The sequence below is a fragment of the Diabrotica virgifera genome, chromosome 6 (genome assembly GCF_917563875.1).
Source record: "Diabrotica virgifera virgifera chromosome 6, PGI_DIABVI_V3a".
Lineage (NCBI taxonomy): Eukaryota > Metazoa > Arthropoda > Insecta > Coleoptera > Chrysomelidae > Diabrotica > Diabrotica virgifera.
Window position 1 is genome coordinate 173,116,737 of NC_065448.1, and position 16,546 is coordinate 173,133,282.

Below are 16,546 nucleotides of genomic sequence, written 5' to 3' on the forward strand. Positions count from 1 at the left end.
CTCGATACTTTGATTTTTTGACTTGTTTGAACCGAGGTGCGATATATCCTATCTTCAGTTGGGGAGAGAAGTGAAGTACATATCGCACCTCCGCTCAAAGAGTGTCATAAATCAAAAAAGCAAAGTATCGAGAAAACGGGGCATCGAGGCTTGAACTTGAACGACACTGTCAAAATACGTTCCATATTAAAATATAAAAATTTAGTGTAACAAAGTGAAAAATAAACTAATACAAACAAACTATAGTGAATTTAACTAGTGAGTAAGCATTGCAAAAAGCATAATAACCTCTCAAACAATTAATAAACAACAGACAAAAACATTCCGATAAGAGGTGAAGTTCCGTCAAAAATAAAAGCGACGTTGCCGGCTATTGAAAAATTTCTGCAATAAAGCCGAAACATTAATACGAAACTCGAAAATCTGAGTAAAACTCCAAAGTGCTGAGAAGGGTTGACGCTCCGCCAAGTCGATTGGGCTGACCCCCTTACCGCGGTACAATGGAGCAGATAGAAAAATTAGAGAGAATGGATGAAAGAAATGTAAGAATCGAAAGCAAAATAGATAAAATGCAAGTAGACCTGGATAAATTAAATAAAGAAAACGAGCAGTTGAAAGCAGATAACCAAGCAATGAGAACTAAAATCACGGAACAAGAAGTTAGAATCGAATTACTGGAAAGACAAGCCAGAAGAAAAAACATAATAATACAGGGGGTCGAAGAAAACCAAACAGAAAGCGAACAAGAGATGATAAATAAGATAAAGGGGATAATGAAAAAAATCGACGTACAACCAAACCTAGATGAAGAACTGGTAGAGATGAGAAGAATAGGTAGACAAGGTGATCCCCAAAATGTACCCAGACCCATCTTATTAGAAATGAAAAAGGGATCTACGAGAATGGAAATTCTGAAGGCTGCTAAAAACCTAAGAGGAACTAAAATATATATCAATGAGGACTTCCCGAAAAAAATACTACAAGAAAGGAAGCATCTTCTCCAGTACATGAAAATGGTACGCCAGGAAGGACACACAGCCGCACTAAAATACAACAAATTATGGATAAATGGTGAACTGTTCTCACTGGAGCAACTAGAAGGCATGGATGTAAATTACTGGAGGAAACCTGAAGAGAAGAAGAGTAACGCTAGGACAATAAACGACAGATCCCCCTATCTGATGATTAAAGACTGGATTATATGCAAAATGCATATGCATATATATGCTGCATATTTCTCATGTTTTTCATAAATGCATATGCCTTGCATATTTGGAGATTTAAGAGCATATAAATGCATATTTTGATGGGAATTTACTCTACCCCATTTAAAAATAAGGTATATATTAGTAACATCAACATCCATTAAAATAAAATGTGAAAGTAAATATTTTGCTGTTAAGCTCCTTTGTTGTTGTACCCATAAACATAATGGGCGTTATTTATAGCTGCAGGTATCATTATCCGGATATTTAAGATTTATAGACTTCTCAGAATTTACAAATTACCTAAGTAAATACCGATTATATTTTGAATAACATTACAAATATTACCTGTACTTTCTGCTGGTGTCGGCCAACTATGAATTATTCTGGGAAAACCAACCAAAACGAAATTTTAAGGCAGCGTTGCCAATTTAGCTTATTTTATGCTAGATTTGGCATATTTTTGTGTTGTTTAGCTTATTTATTTCTTGTTTAGCATATAGCATATTTTCTAGCATATTAAATAATATAAAAATTATTTAGTAAAAATCGAAAATCTTCTAATTCAGAACAAATTTTTATGTTGGCCTTACAATTACTAAAACAACTTAGGAACTCTCTCACAGGAACTTGAAACTGATATCAGTGAGTCAAATCTGATTCCTAACAAAAAATGTTTAACCATTCACACATACACACCTACATCAGCAAATCCCTTCGCCTTCAATAATGTTTATATTAGTACTTATGTCTGTGGACCATGAGATTACTATTAACTACAGGATCATGTTTCAGCATTTTTTAAAACAAATAATTTATCTGTACTGGGTTATGCTTGCTATAGGGATTTTTTATTAGTTGATAATGGAATACCTACTGTTGAACTGATCATTCCATCATTCTTGTGAGGTTTGGCAAATACTATATTGGTCGAGTTGGCAACACTGTTTTAAGGGTAGGATAGATTATTTTATTTTATGAATGGTTAGTCTTAAATCAATCGCCGATTATTCAACTTTTGTGATTGCAAGTTATTGACTATACTGTGTAAAAAAATCATTTTATTATTATTGTGAAAATGCCTAAAGTAGCAAGGGAAAAATCAAGTCTTCTCAGAAGTTGGATTGGAAGTAACAATCATCTAAAAGTTATCGACAGTGAAAGTATGTTTTGCACCATTTGTGATAAAAAGGTAAGTTCTCCACTTCAATAGATTTTTAAACTTATCAAACTTCTTTGCACATCTATGTGTCTGTCTATTCTAAAATGACAAACCGTCCCATTTCTTCAAAAACTGTTTTTTAAAGTTCGCAACGGTTTGGCTTATACAGAGCGAGGTGTTGAGAGTGGCCCACCCTGTATACTACGGTACACTGACTGTACTTTATTGTTTGACGATTTCAATTTCACTTTGAGAAATAAAAAAAAATTGGGGGAGGTTTAAAAAGTTTGATCATTTTAATGTAGGTATCTATTTACGAAAACATCTAAAACATCATTATCATTATATTCCAGATTCCATGTCAAAAGAAATTCCAAGTAGTTCAACACATAAAAACTTCACTTCACCAAACTAAGCTATCAAAAAATGATAATAAACCTCGCCAGCAGATTCTACAGAACAGTTTGCAGATTCAGAATACGTCAGTTGGGCAAGAAACCTTTGCAAAGGATTTATGCCATTTTTTTTTGAACTGCAATATCCCTCTGCACAAGTTAGAACATAAATCGTGTCAAAACTTTTTAAAAACTTATTGCAAGATTAAAGATAAACCAGCTCAAATACCAAGTTCTTCAACTCTTCGGAAAAAATATGTCAGTGCATGTTACAAAGATGTGATGACGAGTATTAAAAATCAGTTAAAAGCCGATTATCTTTGGATTTCCGTCGACGAAACAACGGATACAAAGGGTCGACAAATTGCGAATCTAATTGTTGGAGTTCTTAACGACTCTGGCGATTTTAAAAACTCATACTTAATTAGTGTAAAATGTTTGGAAAAAACAAACTATGCTACAATAGCTAGATTTGTTAACGAATCCCTAACAAATTTTTTTTTACCTGATCAAGTACCATTTGAAAAAATATTATTAATGCTTAGTGATGCCGCCTCATATATGATGAAAGCTGCATCCAATCTTAAAATCTTTTTTCCTAATTTAATTCACTGTACATGTTTGGCGCACGGCCTAAACAGAGTTGCAGAGAAAGTTAGAATTGAATTTCCCAATGTAAACACCTTAATAAATAATGTAAAAAAAGTATTTCTGAAAGCACCACTACGTGTACAGGTATATAGGGAGATGCTTCCCGATATTCCTTTACCACCAGAACCAGTATTAACCAGATGGGGAACTTGGCTTAAAAGTGCTATATTTTTATCTGAACACTACGACTACATCAAAAGCGTTATTTCAAGTTTTGATCCGACTTGTACCGCTATTGATAACTGTCAAAATATTTTTAAAGAAAAGTCTATTAAAAATCAATTGTTGTATATAAAATCGAATTTCGATATCATTGAAAGTTCAATTACAAAATTAGAGGCTCAAAATTTATGTCTTCACAATAGTATGTCTATTGTTGATTCGGTTAAACAGAAAATAACAAATCTGAATGGGGAAATTGGAGTAAAAATTAAAGATAAACTTGATGACGTTTTAAACAAAAATGAGGGTTTCACTTTATTGCGTTCAATAAATAATATAATCAATTTTGGAAACTTCGATGAAAATATTAATATGGATCCGTCTCTAATAGCAAAGTTTAAATATGCCCCAATTACATCTTGTGACGTTGAGAGATCTTTTTCTGCCTATAAACAAATATTAACAGATAGAAGACATAATATTAGTTTAGAAAATATGAATCAATATATGATTATTTATTGTAACAATAAAAATATGTAAATTTGTTTTATTGTACTCTTTTTATAATATTAGTTTAGAAAATATGAATCAATATTGTAACAATAAAAATATGTACATTTATTTTATTGTACTCTTATTTATCTTGTGGTCAAAATAAAATATTTTGCCGTTTTATTTGTCACAAAACCTGAAGTTAAAAAAATATATTAAGAAATAATAATACAATTTGGTTTAAATTCAAACCTATTTATTTATTTTTATTATTTTTTATTTATTTATGTATTTAACGTAAACCATAAAATTATTCATATAAAAATAAGTGCATATATAAATGCATATTTGCATGTTAATTGTGCATATTCAGCTTGTTTTAAAATGCATATTGCATGCATATTTTAGACATTTTTTAGTGCATATTTTCCAGTCTCTACTGATGATATAGATCCACGCGGAAAATTGATAAAAATGACGTCAAAAAACTAACAAAACATATAACAAAAGACGGCGACAGTATAACGGAGTTGGCAATGAATACGGACATGAAAATATTTTGTAAGAAAAGACGCAAAAACAAAACAAAAACAAATAAAATAAAAGACAAAAACAGGAAAATAAGAATAGGAACGTGGAACATTAAAACACTTCTAAGACCAGGCAAAATGGAAGAGTTGGCAAAAGAAATGACAAAATACAGGATGGAAATACTAGCGCTACAAGAAATAAGGTGGGCAGGAGAAGGGATGATCAATAGAAGAAACCACACAATGTACTACGCAGGAGAAAGCAAACAGGGTCGCAATGGAACCGCCTTTCTAGTTAGTAATAGCGTAAGAGACAAGATTATTAACTTTAAAGCGGTTGATGGAAGAATATCATATATAAGAATGAAAAATAAACAAGCAAATTTAACATTTGTTAATATATATGCACCTACAGAGAATGCTCCCGAAGAAGAAAAGAATGAATTCTATGAGTAACTTGAAGAATTGTACGAAGAAATACCAAAGAACGACATACTAATCCTATTAGGAGACTTTAACGCAAAGATAGGGAAAGAAGACACGAACAGAGAAATCGCAGGAAAAGAAACGATCCATCAAAATACGAACAACAATGGCAGGAGAATATGTAATCTAGCAGCAGCAACCAATACTTTTATTATTAGCACCCAATTCAAGCACAAAAAAGAGCACAAAGTAACGTGGCTAATACCTGGAACGACAGACGGAAACCAAATAGACCACATCCTAATTTCAAAAAAATGGAGAACAATTGTACAGAATGTGAGGTCCTACAGGGGAGCCAATGCTGATTCGGATCACATTTTGGTGATAGGCGACATGAAATTGAAGATACTTAAAGACAAAAACGACAGAAAGAAAAGGAAGAGGTGGAATAGGTCAAAACTAAACACAGATAATGCAAACAGAAAATTCTGCACTAAGTTGGAAGAACAACTACTAGTCCTAAAACCATCGGACATAGATGAAACATGGGAAGACATAAAAGATAGTATTTTAACAGCAGCAGAGGAGACGATAGGACTAATGAACGACAATAAAAGAAAAGATTGGTACGATGAAGAATGTGAGCAAGCTAGTAAAGGCAAGGACCAAGCAAGACACAGGTGGTTGGCCACAGGGAAACAAGAAGATCTCCTACACTATAAAGAAAAAAAGAAAGAGTCAGACAAATGTTGCAGAACTAAAAAGAAGAAATGGATTGAAGACTTACTGCTGGAACTCGAAGCTAATAGTAACGATAATGCAAGACTATATAAACACATAAAAGCACAGAATAAGAAAAAGATTCCGGCAAATATTGGAAAAAAGGAATGGGAAACACACTATACAGAATTGTTCAAAAAGAAAGGCGATGCTGAAAATGCAGAAAATGAAGAACAAACAGTAAATAGGAATGAAGAACAATCAGAGCCTCCCTCATACAACGAAGCATTGGCGACCATAAACAGATTAAAGACAAGGAAAGCAGCAGGACCAGACGACATTATAAATGAGTTCTTCAAGAAAGGGGGAGAGGAACTAGCCCACAGAATCCACAAGCTTAAAGAACGAATATGGGAAGAAGAACGCATGCCGAACGACTGGAATTGCGGTCTGATAACACCAATCCCTAAAAAAGGTGACAAGACGAAATGCACTAACTACAGGGGAATCACGCTATTAAATACAATGTACAAAATATTAACTAATTTGATCAGACAAAGAATAGAAAAAGAAACGAGAACAAAAATAGGTGAATACCAACATGGATTCAGAGAAGGTAAGTCAACAATAGATGCAATACACATTGTAACGCAAATCGTCGAAAAAAGTTACGAGCATGGAATAGATCTACATATACTGTTTATTGACTACAAGCAAGCCTTTGACAGTGTAATAAGGGAGGAGCTAATTAATGATATGAAGCAACTAGGCATTCAAGAAAAACTAGTAAGTCTCACGAAAATGACGATGAAGGAATCCAAAGCACGAATCTTAACAAGGGAAGGCCCGTCAGATGAAGTACAAATGGAGGTAGGTGTCAGACAGGGAGACTCCCTATCAACAACATTATTTAACATTGCCATAGAGGGTGCAGTAAGAGCAGCCAAAATTAGGGGAACAATTATCGAATCTTCAGTCCAACTGATAGCGTATGCAGACGATATTGCACTGGTTACTAGAGATTTAAAAACCATGCAGAATATAATATTAATACTAGATAAAGAAGCAAAGAAGAGAGGGCTAGTAATAAACCAAAGCAAAACGAAATACCTCAAGTGCTCAAGAGAGAATACGAACATCGAGAAAGAAATTAAGCTTGGAGCATATACATTTGAAAGAGTACACCGTTTCAAATATCTGGGAGTGATGGTGAATGGCAGAAATGATAGAACGGATGAAATAAATGAACGCATCCTACTGGGTAATAAAACCTATTGGAACTACCAAAAATTCTTGAAAGAAAAACATATTAGTAAGACAACCAAATTAAAAATTTACAAGACGGCAATCAGGCCAGTGATCACCTATGGTGCAGAGACGATGTGCCTAACACAAAAAGATGAAATGAGATTAGAAATCTTAGAGAGAAAGATAATTCGACGAATAATGGGACCGGTGAGGATAAGTGTAGACGAATTTAGAAGATTAACAAATGAAGAAATTAAAGAAGTCATCCAGGGTGAAGACATAATCAAGTTCGTGAAGGCGCAGAGGCTCAGGTGGCTGGGACACACAGAAAGAGCTAACCCAGACTCTACGCTAAAGCGAGTAACTGGCTGGAGACCAACAACAGGGAGACCAAAGGGAAGACCCAAAACAAGATGGAGAGATCAAGTCTTAGGAGACATAAAGAAGCTGAGAATCTACAATTGGAAGGAGCGCTGTAAGGACCGGAAAGAATGGAGAAAAGTTGTAGACAAAGCCAAGTCACACACGCTGCTGTAATAATAAAAGACAACAGCGGACTGATTCTCCGCAACAAATGAATCAGAGAGCCCAAAAGGGCGGCAAACACTCCGCCAGGAGTGAATAAGCCATGATGATGATGATCGAGAAAACGAGGTTAAAATTGGTGCTAGAACTTTTCCGGTTTTAATTCAAGAACCATTAAAATTAGAACAATACCTAACTATTTTAGTGAGTTACCAAGATTTTTGAAGTTCTACAAAATAGCGTATTAATGCCTGGTTGCACCAACATATCTTAAGCTTAAGACGTGCCTTAAACCCAGCTTACGAAACATACGCGTTGTACCGTGGAGCCTTAGATCAATTTTCAGCTTGCCACAATGGATTGCCATGTGAATTGCACAGATAAGAATCGAAAATTTTGGTACAACATATTATGTGAGACTTAAAACGACCCTATCTATAAGCTGAGCTTGGCTGAGCTGAAGGTTAAGATTTGTTGGTGCAACCAAGTCTACTAAAGTCTACTAAAAATATTAAAAAAAAAATATTTTGAGTTGCGACACTATACAGATAAAATAGCGAAAAATCTACGAAATATTATTTATTTAAATTGGCTTAGCAGTACTGAATATAATATCATTATTATTATCTGGTTTAGTGCGGCCGATATGTGAAACAATTGCACATTTAGTGATACAAGCATATAATTTGCACCACATATACTACACATATATAAGTTCAAATTTAGATATGAGGCCATCTCAGATTTTGTCTTTTACAAAAATGGCGGGCGTTCAAAATGGCGGCTATACTTATGTGTTTAATAGTACCATAACTTTTGAACTAAAAGTCCGATTTCAACCAAATTTGGTATATAGGTTTTCTTTTTGATTTACAAGAGGGATGTGATGAACCGGAAGAATCGGTGTACCAGAAGTTGTGTTTTTACTGGTTGTTTATGTAAAAATATGTTTTTTTTTCAATTTTTTCCCTCTGTATATATTAATTTTTCAAAAAGGTAATACCGCAATTGAAAAGAGCGTAAAAATATTTTGTAGAAAATATTTTGAACTTTTTAGTTATGTTAATTATCATTTAATAAATGCGTAACGTATCATCACAAGTACGTATGTGTGGCAAATTCGTGCAAACATTATAAGAATTATTGTGCATTTAATAGTAGAAGCATATAATTTGGACCACATATACAACACACATCAAGGTTAAAATTTAGATATAAGGCCATCTCAGATTTTACCTTTTAAAAAAATGGCGGGCATGCAAAATGGCGACTATACATATGTGACTTATAGCACGATAACTTTTGAACGAAAAGTCCGATTTCAACCAAATTTGTTATATAGATTCTTATTTTGATGTGTTAGACCAAGGTCTTGAACCGGAAGAATCGATTTACCAGAAGTTGTGTTTTTCCTGATTTTTATGTAAAAACATGTTGTTTTTTACCAATTCTTTCACCCTGTATATATTAATTTTTCAAAAAGTTAATACCGACGTTGAAAAGAGCATAAAAATATTTTCTAGGAAATATTTTGAACTCTTTAGTTATATTAATTACCAATTAATAAATGCATAACGTATCTTAACATGTACCTATGAACCTATGTGCGGCGCATTCGTGCAAATAATATAAGAATTATTGTACATTTAATGGTAAAAGCATATAATTTGGACCACACACACTACAGATACAAATATTCAAATTTAGATATGAGGCCATCTCAGATTTCGTCTTTTACAAAAATGGCAGGCATTCAAAATGAATCTACCGCACATAGGTACATGTGAAGATACGTTATGCATTTATTAAATGGTAATTAACATAACTAAAAAGTTCAAAATCTTTCCTAAAAAATATTTTTACACTATTTTCAATAGCGGTATTACCTTTTTGAAAAATTAATATATACAGGGTGAAAGAATTGAAAAAAACAACAACATATTTTTACATAAAAAACAGTAAAAACACAACTTCTGGTAAACCGATTCTTCCGGTTCAAGACCTCGATCTTATTCATCAAAAAAAAAGAAACTTGGTACCAAATTTGGCTAAAATCCGACTTTTCGTTCAAAAGTTATCGTGCTATTAGTCACATATGTATAGCCGCCATTTTGAATGCTCGCCATTTTTGTAAAAGGCAAAATCTGAGATGGCCTCATATCTAAATTTGAACTTCAGAATAAGCCAAATAAAAACGGAACATACGCAGTTAATACAGTGTATCGGAAATACGTTTGAAATAGTCTACCAATATAAAAGTTTGACAAACATAAATCATAGCAACTCAACTACCTGTCTTCTTTTAGGCTAAGACTACGACCAGACAAGCGACAATTTAATTCGCCATAAGAGCAGTAAAATGAAGCGCGAAAATGGGTCCTGTTAAGAAGGATCTGGATCCAAATTTGTAGCTCATCTAACCACAACAACGACCGAAACACTGTATTTACATCTCGCGACACGCCGTAATTTACATCCCCATCTGGTCATGATTTTTACGGCCGCTTCATTTTACGGCTCTTACGGCGCTGAAAAAACATGGCCAGACGGGGATGTAAATTACGGCGTGTCGCGAGATGTAAATACAGTGTTTTGGTCGTGGTTGTGGCTACATGAGCTACAAATTTGGACCTAGGTCCATTTGTTTGCGACACGACGCTGAAGATGGAACAGTTCGATATTGCTTCGCGATATTTTACAGCTCAGTCTGGCCATCCACTACACTCACCGCGGGACCAATTTTCACGCTTCATTTTACTGCTCTTATGGCGCCGTAAATTGTCGCTGGTCTGGCCGTAGCCTTAGCCTAAAAGAAGACAGGTAGTTGAGTTGCTATGATTTATGTGTGTCAAACTTTTATATTGGTCGACTATTTCAAACGTAGTTCCGATACACTGTATTAACTGCATATGTTCCGTTTTTATTTGGTATATTCTGTACAGAATAAGCCAAATAAAAACGGAACATACGCATTAATACAGTGTATCGGAAATACGTTTGAAATAGTCTACCAATATAAAAGTTTGACAAACATAAATCATAGCAACTCAACTACCTGTCTTCTTTTAGGCTAAGACTACGACCAGACAAGCGACAATTTACTTCGCCATAAGAGCAGTAAAATGAAGCGCGAAAATGGGTCCTGTTAAGAAGGATCTGGATCCAAATTTGTAGCTCATCTAACCACAACAACGACCGAAACACTGTATTTACATCTCGCGACACGCCGTAATTTACATCCCCATCTGGTCATGATTTTTACGGCCGCTTCATTTTACGGCTCTTACGGCGCTGAAAAAACATGGCCAGACGGGGATGTAAATTACGGCGTGTCGCGAGATGTAAATACAGTGTTTTGGTCGTGGTTGTGGCTACATGAGCTACAAATTTGGACCTAGGTCCATTTGTTTGCGACACGACGCTGAAGATGGAACAGTTCGATATTGCTTCGCGATATTTTACAGCTCAGTCTGGCCATCCACTACACTCACCGCGGGACCAATTTTCACGCTTCATTTTACTGCTCTTATGGCGCCGTAAATTGTCGCTGGTCTGGCCGTAGCCTTAGCCTAAAAGAAGACAGGTAGTTGAGTTGCTATGATTTATGTGTGTCAAACTTTTATATTGGTCGACTATTTCAAACGTAGTTCCGATACACTGTATTAACTGCATATGTTCCGTTTTTATTTGGTATATTCTGTAGGTACATGTGAAGATACGTTATGCATTTATTAAATGGTAATTATAATTAACATAACTACAAAGTTCAAAATATTTCCTAAAACATATTCTTACGCTCTTTTCAATAGTGGTATTACCATTTTGAAAAATTAATATATACAGGGTGAAAAAATTGAAAATAAATTATTTACATAATATAAAATAGTTTTACATAAAAAACCAGGAAAAACAAAACTTCTGGGAAAACGATTCTTCCAGTTTATGGCATCGATCTTGTAAATCACAAAACGAACCTACGTACCAAATTTGGTTGAAATCGGACTTTTCATTCAAAAGATATCGTGCTATTAGTCATATATGTATAGTCACCCATTTTGAATGACCGCCATTTTTGTAAAAGGCAAAATCTGAGATAGCCTCATATCTAAATTTGAACCTTTATTTGTGCAGTATATGTGGACCAAATTATACGCTTATATCATTAAATGGGCAATTCTTATAATATATTGCACGAATCTGCCGCACTAGTTAACAGAGCTATACTTTTAAATTATCTAACGTTGAATATAAGTAACAAAATTAAATAAAATATACAGCAAACTGAAAAATAAAGGTGTCACTTTTCTTGCTCACATCGCAGATTGTTTTAAATAAAGCAATCTCATAATAATTGATTAAATCACATAATAATTGATTAATTGATTAAAAACGGTCTATTCTAGTCTTAGATGGATAACTGTCTTCCAGTGGCGTAATAAACTCCGTCGGCCCCCTCCCCTGCACAATTGGAAATAGGGCCCGCTTTAAAAGTATAAAAAAAACTTATATGTGTTATATCTCAGTAAATGTACGGAAATACCGTGTAATTTTCAGTGTTACCACTGAAGTGGTTAAGTCAATATTTTGCGAGTTATTTTTTTTTATTACTCCAATTTATTTAACAATCTGTTCCGTTAGGAACAATCAGTTAAAGTTATGACTTTCTTAGGCTATGACATGTAGGTAAGAATTCCAATGAAAACTTTCCTTTCTAAATTATCAACAAATGTATAGATAGTACTACTAGTAAAATAAAGTAAAACTTAAAATAGTTCTAATTTATCTAAAATCTATTTGGTAAGTCAGTTGGTTTATAACGCTTAAGTCTGCGAACTTCACCCTCCGTGTTTAATAATTCACTCGCGAAATCATTTGGATGCGCACTAAGTCTTTCTTCATACTTTTCACTGTATTTGCTGATTTCTTCTTTGATGCTGGGAACTTTCAGGTCTCTCTCTATTATTGCGTTGGGGACGTACCATGGAGCGTTTACTATGGTTCTTAATGCCTTATTTTGAAAACGTTGTATAATTTCCAAGTTAGAGTTGCTGGCTGAGCCCCAGAGCTGTATGCCATAGGTCCATATGGGTTTAAGTATGGCTTTGTATACCACTAATTTATTTTCAATTGACAGTCTTGAATGTCTACCCAGAATCCAGTACTTTTGTTGAAGTTTGAGTCCAAGTTGCTTTCTTTTGGTGAATATGTGTTTTCTCCATGTTAGTCTTTTATCTAGATGTATGCCCAGGTATTTGGTTGTATCTACTTGTAATAATTGTTTGTTGTTTATGTATACTGGTGGACAGCTCTATCTTCGCATGGTAAATGTCATGTGTCAATGTTGATTAAGTGATATCAAACATCTGAACACAAACTTCTTTTTGTTAGCTACTCATTTAGGTCGGTAAGTGATAACAATAGTAATTTAAACAATAGGTATAATTTAATTTAATCCTAATATTAAAAATGGAAATACGAGTAGAACCATATACAGGGTGACCTCAGGAACAAAATGAGTAATAATGATAATGGAATACAACCAAACCAAATAGTTTACTATGATCAAAATGGACAAATGATAACAAACCAAGCCATGATGCCGCAACAGCAACAGCTTATGCCCACAAATATTTCACCAAACCCAATGATAATGTCTGATCAACAACAAACAAATATCGTGCTACCAATGGATCAAACTACATCCCAAATCAATCCGTATCCTTCAATATCATCATCCGCAAGCTGATCCCAACAACAGTCTCATATAAACTACGAATGGCAAACAGTCAGCAGAAAAAGGTTATGCAGCCTGAAGAAAACCCAAGAGTTAAAAGACAAACCTCTATTAAAGACTACTGGCTGAGCTCGAATAAAAAAGATGGAAATATATTTAATAATCTCTAAAACGAAGATGATGCCCCTCCCACAGAAGGTAATTTAGAAAAAACAAATGAGCCCAAGCCTCCTCCAATATTCATAGATAAGGTAGAATATATCAATCCATTAACCGATCTATTAACAAAATTATGTCCCAATCAGTATACATTAAAAGCCTTGGGAGAAAAACAAATAAAACTACAACCTAATACAGGAGAAGTGTATAGTAAAATCACAAAAGCACTACAAGAGAAGAAAACAGAATTTCATACATACAAACCAAAACAGGACAAAAGTTTTAGAGTGGTATTAAAAAACCTCCACCATTCAACAAACATTTAGCATATTGAAAACAACGTAGAAGACCTCGGCCATGAAGTTGTCCAGATATGGAATGTGAAACAAAACAAGACAAAAAAACCACTACCAATGTTCTTCGTCGACTTAAAGGTCAAAGAAAATAACAAAGATATATACAACACCAAACTGTTCATGAATACAAGCGTAATATTCGAACCGCCAATCTCTAGAAGAACAATACCACAATGTATGCGATGTCAAAGGTACGGACATACAAAAAACTTCTGTCAAAGAGAATACAGATGCGTCAAATGTACAGAATTTCACCAAACATCTGAATGTCCTAGAAATATAAAAGACAACACAGTCAAATGCGTAAACTGCCTGGAAAACGATCCAGCAAACTATAGAGGATGCATAATACACAAAGAATTACAACAAAAGTTATACCCCAGACTGCGACAGAAAAACACAGAGACCACAACTAATAGTGCACGCACAGTATCTATATATATCCCGTTCACAGCGTAATACGCCTTTGGGTTCCCGTTCGCCAAGCCTGTCTATTCTGCCAGTCTTCTTCAGATAGATTTCTTGCTGACATTGCTTTTGAGATTCCTTGGATCCATGTTGTTGGTGGTCGTCCTCGTTTTCTTTTCTCTGGTGGTACCCATTCTAATATCTTTTTGGGTAGTCTTTCTTCCCCCATACGTCTAACATGTCCGTACCATATTAGTTGTTGTTTTTCGATGTCTTCTATAATTGATCATTGTACTTTCATTTGTCTCCTGATGTCCTCATTTTTCACATGTTCTAATCTAGACTTTCCCGCTGCTCTCCTCCAAAAATCCATTTCAACTGCCAATAGGTTACCTTTAAGTTTTTGTGATAACTGCCACACTTCTGAGCCATAGACGATTACTGGTTTTAATATGGTATTATATATTCGTTTTTTCGTTTCCGGTCTTATATTTTTTTGCCATAATACTGAATTCAACGCACCTATAACTTGTTTTCCTTTGGTTATTCTGTCTTTTATGGCTTCATCACTTCGTCCTGTCTTTGTCAGTTTTACCCCCAAATATGTACATTGGTCACATTTCTTAATAGTTTCATCTTCTAAGTCGAGGTCATCTGGATTATTTTCTCCTCGCACGCACAGTAACCGCTGATAATACATATGCACAAGTTGTTACAATGCAAAACGTAACAAATAATCCTAACGGAGCAACCAATATCCAACAATCACAATCAAATGATCTCACGGAACTAAAAAATATGATGAGAGATCTAATAACCCAAATGGGAACGATCATGAATCTAATCACAACGCTTGTTTCAAAACTTTCTTAATGGATACTCAATTGTTAAAGATAGTACAGTGGAACGCCAATGGTCTGAGTCTACATGCTCATGAAATTAAAGCTTACATCATCGGCAATAACATTGATGTATTTCTAGTCTCAGAAACACATTTTACCAATAAAAACTATTTCAAAATACCTAAATATAACATCTACCACACAAACCATCCAGATAATACAGCTCATGGAGGAACAGCAGTTACAATTCGTAGCAGTATACAACATTATGAATTAGAAAGTTATCAAAAAGAATACCTACAAGCAACCAGTGTAGCAATAGAAAGTAGCACTGGTACTCTGGTTCTATCAGCAGCATATTGCCCACCTAAACACAACAACAAAAAAGAACAATATACTAACTACATAGGAACACTCGGAAACAAATTTATAAGTGGAGGTGATTACAATGCCAAGAATACACATTGGGGATCTCGACTTACAAACACTAAGGGCAGAGAATTATTGACCACAATCACAGGTAACAATTTAAGTATCAAAGCAACAGGAGAGCCCACCTACTGGCCGTCCGATCCTGCGAAAATACCAGACGCTATCGACTTCTTCATCGTAAAAGGTATTAACCCAAACTACCTAAAAATTGAAAGCAGCTATGATCTTTCATCAGATCATTCTCCTATAATATTGACGTTACATGCAAAAGTAATAAGAAAATACCAAGAACCTCAATTATGCAACCTAAAGACCAACTGGAGTTATTCCGACAAAAACTTGATGAGAACATTGAACTAAACGTTCCACTCAAGACACCAAAGAACATTGATGAAGCCGTCGCAAATCTAACAAAAGGAATTCAAACAGCAGCCTGACACGCAACTCCCAATGTTGCCGATAATAAATCCAAAGGTGATAATCCAATTATTGTAAAAGAAAAAATCATAGAGAAACGAAGACTTCGTAAAAAGTGGCAAAACAATAGAACTGAAATCAATAAAAGGAATTATAACAGAGCAGCATCTGAATTAAAAAGACTACTACACACAATAAGGAATCAGAACGTACAAGAGTACCTCGAAAAACTAACACCTACGGAAGCAACAGATTATTCTCTATGGCGTGCTACACGAAAAATGAAAAGACCAATACAACAAATACCTCCGCTTAGAGACTCTGCGGGAACATGGGCCAGAAGTAATAATGAAAAAGCAAAGGCCTTTGCTGAACACCTAAGCAACGTCTTTAAACCTTACAACATGGACCAAAACGACGAAGATAATAATGAAATCTGAAATTTTCTTGATATACCTTTTCAAATGGATCTCCCAATAAAAAAATTTAAACCTAAAGAAATCCGAATGGTAATTATGGATGAAATCAATCCAAAAAAGGCTCCTGGATATGACCTCGTCACTGGAAAAATCCTGCAAAACGTAACTAAGAAAACAATCATGGCAATAACACATATATTTAATGCAATACTTACGTATGCACATTTTTCCAATCAGTGGAAAGTAGCAGAGATCATAATGTT

General features: G+C 34.6%; 1 protein-coding gene across 1 annotated transcript in view; it reads left to right on the plus strand.

Annotated features, from left to right (window-relative positions):
- The window catches only part of LOC126887030 (uncharacterized), a 560,578-nt gene that overhangs the window by 267,683 nt on the left and 276,349 nt on the right, over nt 1–16,546 (plus strand). The gene's annotated exons all lie outside the window — the stretch shown is intronic.